The 8089-nt window shown below is 37.6% G+C and overlaps 1 non-coding gene across 1 annotated transcript; it reads right to left on the reverse strand.

Moving 5' to 3' along the window:
- Positions 1-7496: 7496 nt before the first annotated feature.
- On the reverse strand, positions 7497-7603 carry LOC131235939 (small nucleolar RNA R71). Its single transcript, XR_009166450.1, has one exon. It is a non-coding gene; the product is annotated as a small nucleolar RNA R71 (small nucleolar RNA).
- Positions 7604-8089: the final 486 nt, after the last annotated feature.

Below are 8089 nucleotides of genomic sequence, written 5' to 3' on the forward strand. Positions count from 1 at the left end.
AAGAAATGCCTAAAACATATAAAATCACTTGATGGCGCCCACCTAAAATTTTGATGCATATGAAACTTGGTCTGACTCCTCATCCAAGTGGGACACACATAATGGATGGGCTAGATTTGTGAACCACATCTCGGTGGTCCCAACAAAGGATTATGAATATTTTAATGGAGGGTAACCCCTCTCAACTTTTATATGTGGTGTGGCCCAAAAAAGTCACAGATTGACTTGATTTTTAAGCCCCAAGCCCACCATGGAATGGTGCATCTGACTGATTGGGTAGATGTTCGACACCCATCACGGTGGGGCCCACACAGCTCGACTGTATGAGAAGTTCCCATGAGCTCGACCATATGGAACCTTTTCCCATACACACACACACATATATAAAATAAATTATAAAATTATTATATATCCATCCATAAAATCCTCCTAAGGCCCACTGTGCTGTTTATTTGACATCTAATATGTTGATTAGGTCATCCAATATATTGATTAGGTCATACATATTGTTTTCACTTTTGTATGGCCTCAAAATGTTTTTTAATGGTTGACACTCATTCAACATTGTTTCCTAGAATGTGGTCCACTTAAGATTTGGATATATCTCATTTTTGGTCTCATACCGTAAGATGATCTTTAAAAATAGATAGACGACATGGATTAAACACATACATCATGCCAGGGCTCATAGAGCACCAACCACCAGCCATTGGATGGTGTCAGGGGGAGTAACTAATCAGTTCCCCTTATTTATGGTGTGGTCCATTTAATCTTTGGATACGATTCATTTTTTGGATAATTCTCTAAAATTATCTTAAAAAATAGATGAACGGTGTGGGTTGATCCCAAATTTTTGGTAAATCCAAAACTCAAGTGTACCATGCCACACGAAACAGTGTGGAATAATGATTTCCCCCATTGATACCTTCCTTGGGCCCATAATAAGGTTTATTTGACATCCAACATGTTCACAATATCAAAAAGATATAAATGAAGAGAAAACACAAACATTAGCTTGATCCAAAACTTCTATGAATGTTATGTTTAATGGTGGACGTTCAGTCCCTACTTTGTAGTCCACTTAAGCTTTGGACCCGCCTCATTTTTTGGTTAATATCTTAAAATGATCCGAGAAAAGCATTGAATGGTATGGAGAAAGTCAATCCATGACTTAGGTGGGCCAAGAGCTTAAAAATAAAGTTAATCCATGACTTGGGTGGGCCAAACCACATAATATAATGGAGAGGGGTTTCCTTAAAACATTTATAATCATATATTGGGTCTGCCTAAATGTGATTCACATATCCAACCCACTCATTATGTGTGTCCCACTTGGATGAGGGTTCAGACCAATTTTCAACCACATCCAAAACTCATGTTAGGATGTCTTCACATAGTTTTAGATGGTATGGCCCACTTGAGTTTCATATACAGATGATTTTTAAGATATCTCATAACCTAAAGGGGACACATCAAATCCACAGTGTTGATGTTCGACACACATCATGATGGGGTCCACAAAACTTACTAACATCAATTCTTAGGTTCTCACGAGGTCAGTAAGTTGGGTCACAATTTTGACTAGAATATTTGGCCCATTTTACATGTCTGGTCCATTCACTCTATTTTACTAATCAATACCCTCAATTTGACTAGTTACTCGCCTCAATCAGGCTACATATGAGAAAAGATATTGGGCATACCAAGATTGATTAACAATTTCAGTGAAATTTGATTTAAACATCTGAAGTTATTTACTCTTCAATTTGAACTGATTAGATTGTCCAAAAACGGTTAAATGTTGTTCATAATATCAAAAATATATGAATGAATAGAAAACACAAACATCAACTTGATCCAAAACTTCTATAGTCTCCAAGAAATTTTAAATGGTAGAGGTTTAATCACACTATTTCCTGTGGTGTGGTCTACTTGAGCTTTGGATATGCTTCCTTTTTGTTCTTTAGACCTCAAATTATCTGTTAACATGGATGGATGGAGTGGATAAAATAAATAAATAATGGTGGACCCCACAGAGTTTACTCTGGTAAGGGTAATGAGTAACTCACCTAAACGTAGTGGATAAGGGTTTCCTTAAAACATTCATAATCATATATTGGGCCTGCCTAAGTGTGATTCACATATCCAACCCACTCATTATGTGTGTCCCACTTGGATGAGGGGTCAGACCAAGTTTCAACCGCATCCAAAACTCATGTGGGCCCCACCAAGTGCTTTTATATTTTTTAGGATGTCTTCACATAGTTTTAGATGGTATGGCCCACTTGAGTTTCATATACAGATGATTTTTGAGATATCTCATAACCTAAAGGGGACACATCAAATCCACGGTGTTGATGTTCGACACACATCATGATGGGGCCCACAAAACTTACTAACATCAATTCTTAGGTTCTCACAAGGTCAGTAAGTTGGGTCACAATTTTGACCAGAATATTTGGCCCATTTTACATGTCTGGTCCATTCACTCTATTTTACTGATCAATACTCTCAATTTGACTAGTTACTCACCTCAATCAGGCTACATATGAGAAAGATATTGGGCATATAAGATTGATCAACAATTTCAGTGAAATTTGATTTAAACATCTGAAGTTATTTACTCTTCAATCTGAACTGATTAGATTGTCTAAAAATGATTAAAGGTTCAATTAGTGGATGTACCTAATAATTTAGTAATTTTATTTTCCACAGATAAATTTCAATTTCCATTTAAAAATAACATATTCTTTTCAAAATGTAATTTCAAAAACATTATATGTTAGAATTATGTGCATGTCATCAACGGGGAATCCAACAATGGGTATGAATGTGAATGTCTTGTGCTTTCTGTTGAAACATGTATTGAATTGGGGTGTAGATACTTTAGGAGTAGATGAGGCCTCTGTCATAGTTTCAGATTCTCAGCTTGTTATGTGGGATTAGCTTGTATTATCCAAGTTAAGCAAATTAACGAGTTCAGTATATTAGTTTTATGAGTAGCTGTACATCAATGAGTTTAGTATATTAATTTTATGAGTAGCCTTATAAATTTAATTTATGTTAACATTTTTTTAATTATTTTCCATTTACTTACTAGGTTAGAATCTTTATATGCTCTTAGATATTATTAGGAAAACATTAGAAGCAGACTTTTAGACCAAGAGAGCATTTGTATGAATATAATTACTAATTTAGATTAAAACAATGTTGCTCCTTTATCTAACAAATGCTCTCTTAGTGATACACTCCGGATGAAGAATACGAAGGTTTATGGCGATGTGTTTTCAAGTGGGAGATTGTTGAGAAGTGGAGCCACATCTGGGGCCGCGTACGACCGGTCGTGGGCCCTTCTCGAACGGTCGTGGCCCCCTGCTCGACCAGTCGTGGACTGGCACGACTCGAACTCCAGCGAGCATCAGTTTTTAGGTACGAGGTGCTTGACCGGTCGTGGGCCATACACGACTGGTCATGCGGTCCGCTCGACCGGTCGTGGTTACACAGATTCGTTTTCGAATCTGATGCGGATTGTGGATTTTTGTGTCTTCTTTCACAGGGGTGCGAAAGGAAAGTTGTCAAAACTATAAATTGGGGTCCCTAGGGCTATTCTAGGATTAAGATGAATATTGAAAAATATTTCTAAGGTGTGGGCAAGGGATTTTCTATGTACTTCCAAGGGAGATGTTAGTATATTGCCTTGTAATCTCTGTTCGTTCTTCATAGTGGAAGTTTGCATCCGTGGTTTTTTACCCTAGTTTGGGGTTTTTCCACGTATATCTTGTCTTGTGGTTTGTTTGCATTGCTTTGATCTATTTCTAGTTTATATTTCTTCTTGTTTATCGTTTGTGGGTGAGGCCTGAGATTGGATCTAGGCTCACTGCGTTGTTGGCATGCTGCGCAACAAAGACATCCAAACAACCCCTAAATGAAACTGTGGGGCAGTTCCTCAAAGCAAAGATGATATGAAATGTAGAAATAACATAATGAAGGACAAAAGGAAAGAAGGGTATTAGGATTGTAAGATGATGAGTGTCACTACATTAACTCTACAATTACATAAACAAATAACTAGCCTCTTATATAAATAAAAAAAAATGAAGAAGTGTGCAGAAGAAAAATATAAAAAAAATTATAGAAGAATTCACTTATTAGTAAGAAATGAACATAACGTGCAAATATACCACTAATATCAAAAGAAGTTGAGTTTTCTATTTAGATATTTAAAAGCACATACTTATCTCAAATGATCCCTTCCAGTTTGCTTATAATTTTTTGTATGTGATAAGGGTCGAATATTACATATCAGACCCCAATTATTACCTGATTTTACGTATATGATAATGTTTAACGGAGTATTTTAATTATATTTTTGTTGCAGGATGAAATCAGGAGCATTGATGGAAAAGGAGTACTACAAGCATGGATTTGACACTCTGAAGTCACCAGAGCAAAGGACGCACTCCAGAGAACTAAGACTGAAGAATTTACATGCCAGGGATCCGAGGAAATCAAGCCATTCACATTAAAGAGGCCCGAAATTGGTGCAGAATGCAAGATCACATGGTTCCCGCCATCCAATTGGCTCGAAACTCCATTCATGGCCTGGAGGCCATAAATAAACCGTACATATTAAATTTCAACCATTGGATATCTCAAGAAGTGGGCCAACGGACAGATCAGCCCATTAATCTCCAATTTTAGGCCCACCTACAATCTGGATATACTTCAAAATTGACCCAGACGGTTTAAATAAGATGAGAAACAGGATGGATGGATTGGATTTCTCTACAGCATCACAGTGGACCCCATATGTATAGCGTGTGTACATAGTGCACATGTGCACTGCCCGTGCACCGAATGAACTAAGTCGGTCAGCGCTGCTGACCCGACTTCCTTCCTAAAAAATGGCAGTTGCCGTTTCTGGTCCATTAACGGACAAAAAGTCCGTTTTTACGGACCGCTGTGGGCCCCACCGATAGCACGTACGTCTGATCCAAGCCGTTCATCGTGTAGAAGGGTTCAAGAGCTACAAAACCATGTTTACAGTTTGTGCCCATACGTGCACACGTGTGAGATACAGAGGCCACAAGTGGACTGTCCTGTGACGTTCAAAATTGATTTTATTGTAATTTCTTCTATGGGTCGCGTCAATGGATGTTCAAAACCATCCATATCTGACCGAAATTTCATCGTGCATCCAATGGACTGGGTGGATTTCCCCGAAAATGCTTATGTGGGGCCCACCGAGCATCACAGCGCCGGACGTACGAAGGCTTATGCACGTCCGTGAAAAGCCAACTTTCGGGCGGTTGTGGCCCACCATCTTTGATCAGATGGAAGATCTGATCCGTCCATCATATAGACCAGCCAAAAACGTCCCAGGAGACGTTGATTTTACGGATAAAGTACAAAGAATGAGGGACTTATGCAGGTACAGAAGTTTGCTGCGAAAAGGGCTTTCGCTGCGCATACGACAGCTTTCCAAACCGATTTTCTCCATTCCAGCCACTCCAGTAGCTATAAAAAGAGATGCAAAACGTAGACAAGAGGGGAGGGGAGCCATGGAACAGATCCAGAGAAGAGAAAGAGAAGAAAAGAGAAGAAGAGAGAGAAGGATGTTCTCCTTGTATCAATTTTATTTTTCTTTCTTTTTATTTGAATTCATGGATTGCTAATCTTTTAGCTAGGGCTGAGATGAAGCCCCTAATTTGAATAACTCTTGTTATATGTTGATTTCATATGATTTGATTGGTTTCTTTCTCTAGTGTCCTTAATAGAAATCTCCGTACTTCTTCATTCTACGAGCTTAACCAAAGTCTAGTTATGGATGTTGTTTGGAATATTATTCTAGGCGCTTGTGTCTGACCATGAACAGGTTCCTATAGAGGAAGAAACAGGAATCTACATCTCTCCATGCCTGACCATGGATGGAAAGATGTGATCCATATGCTTTAAGGAATTATACATTCTGTGTGCCCGGCCAAGGACATAGAGTGCGCTGTATTTATTTTGATATCAATCTGAATTAGGGTGAATCAACAGGTAGAACAAGGTTTATGATAATTAGGGGTGGATTCGAAAGTCCTAGTCTTCTCCTTGATTGAATTTTTCTCATTATTGCTCTCGGTTATTTTTCCATTGATTTTTATTTAGTTTACTCAATTACTATCTCAAATATTTGTTGGATTAGTTAAGAAGAGTCTTTAATTTTGAATTGTGACAACCAGTCCTCGTGGGAACGATCTCGTAATACGTACCATATCTACATCTGATTCGTATACTTGCGAGTTTAAAATCATTTAAATCAGGTTGGTTTAAATAAAACATCAAGTTTTTGGCGCCGTTGCCGGGGACTGTTTCGGTCCAATTGGATTTAGGATTCTCTCTTATCATAATTCATAGTCTTAGGTTTTTACTAACTTTAGGTTAAATTTTTTTTAGAAACTAACCTATTTCCTGTTTTGTAGGGTCTTGACATAAACTACTAATTTGGTAATCTCTTTCCAAAGTCTCTATTTTTTCTAATTTCTATTTTTAGAATTAGGGTTTTATTTTATTTTATTTTTTAGAAACTTTCTATTTCTAAGTTTTTTTTTTAGAAATTTCATATTTTCTAATTTTAGATTTTGATTCTTCTTTCAAGTAACTTTCTATTTTCTAGTTTTAGAAATTTTCTCCTTTTTAAAAACTAACTTAGCTTTTTATTTCTAAGATTGGAAACTTTCTTTTTTAGAAATTAACCGTTGCTTAGGATTTTTTCTAGCATTATTTTAGGAAATTTAATTTATTTTTGTTTTTTTATGTTTACAGGAATTGAGGAAGGAAGCTGCTAAATAAGATTGTCTTCAAAAGGAGGAGCTCTCAAATCTTCAGACATTCATCATCGCCTTTTCCGGGTTCTTCCTTCCAATTCTCGTTTACATAGCTTTCTCTTGTTTTTAGGAATTCATAATTTTTATTTTTATTTCTTTTAGGTTGCATCTTAGTTTAGTTTTCTTTCTTACATTGCAATAACATAGTTTATGCTAGGACGTAGATCTCTGAACATAGAACTAGCACCTTTTGATCCTGAAATAGAAAGAACCTTTCGTAGAAGATTTAGAAACATCCTGTTTGAAATGGCGGAAGAGAATGGAACTAAAGCTCTTAGAGATTATTCAGCTCCTGTCCAATTCAATGCGCCTTCATGTATAGTGTTGCCTGCCACCACAGTAGCACACTTTGAACTTAAACCTGGGGTCATACAATTGTTGCCCTCCTTTTATGGTTCAGATAAGGAGGATCCATATCATCATGTGAAAGAATTCTTAGACATTTGCTCCACCTTTAAGTTCCAAAACTTTTCAGACGATTCGATCCGTTTGCGCCTTTTTCCTTTCTCTTTGAAGGATAAGGCGAAAGCATGGTTGAATTCTCTAGGAGTTGGGTCTATCACTACATGGGACCAACTGTCTAAGAAGTTCTTAAACAAGTTCTTCCCGGTTCACAAAACTAATGCTCTCCGTAGAGAAATTACAAATTTCACACAAAAAGAGGGTGAGCACTTTCATGAATGTTGGGAAAGATGGAAGGATTTACTTCTTAAATGTCCACACCATGGTTTTGAAAAGTGGCAACAGGTTCAATACTTCTATGACGGTCTGACACCCCAAAACCGTCGCATGGTTGATGCCACCAGTGGAGGGTCATTCATGACCAAAAGTGATGTCGAAGCTTGGAATTTCTTTGAAACCTTGTGTGAAAACTCCCAGCAATGGGACTATTCAAATAGAGGTGAAAGAAGCCCTCAACCACTGAAGAAAGGGGGTATATATGAGGTAGGAGTCACGCCAGATCTTTATGCCAAAATTGATACCCTGACAAAGAAGGTGGATGCTTTAATGTTAAACAATGGACCTCCACAAACAACTCAAGTCGAGTCATGTGCCATATGTTCTAGTCTCGCCCATCCTACGCAGTCTTGTCCATCTAGTTCAGCATTTTCAGAATTTCTCTCTGAACAAGTACATGCTATGAACACCTTTCAGAGAACTGAGAATAATCCTTACTCAAACACCTACAATCCAGGGTGGGCTAGGCATCCAAATTT

This window comes from Magnolia sinica, chromosome 19, assembly GCF_029962835.1.
Source record: "Magnolia sinica isolate HGM2019 chromosome 19, MsV1, whole genome shotgun sequence".
NCBI classification, from domain to species: Eukaryota; Viridiplantae; Streptophyta; class Magnoliopsida; order Magnoliales; family Magnoliaceae; genus Magnolia; species Magnolia sinica.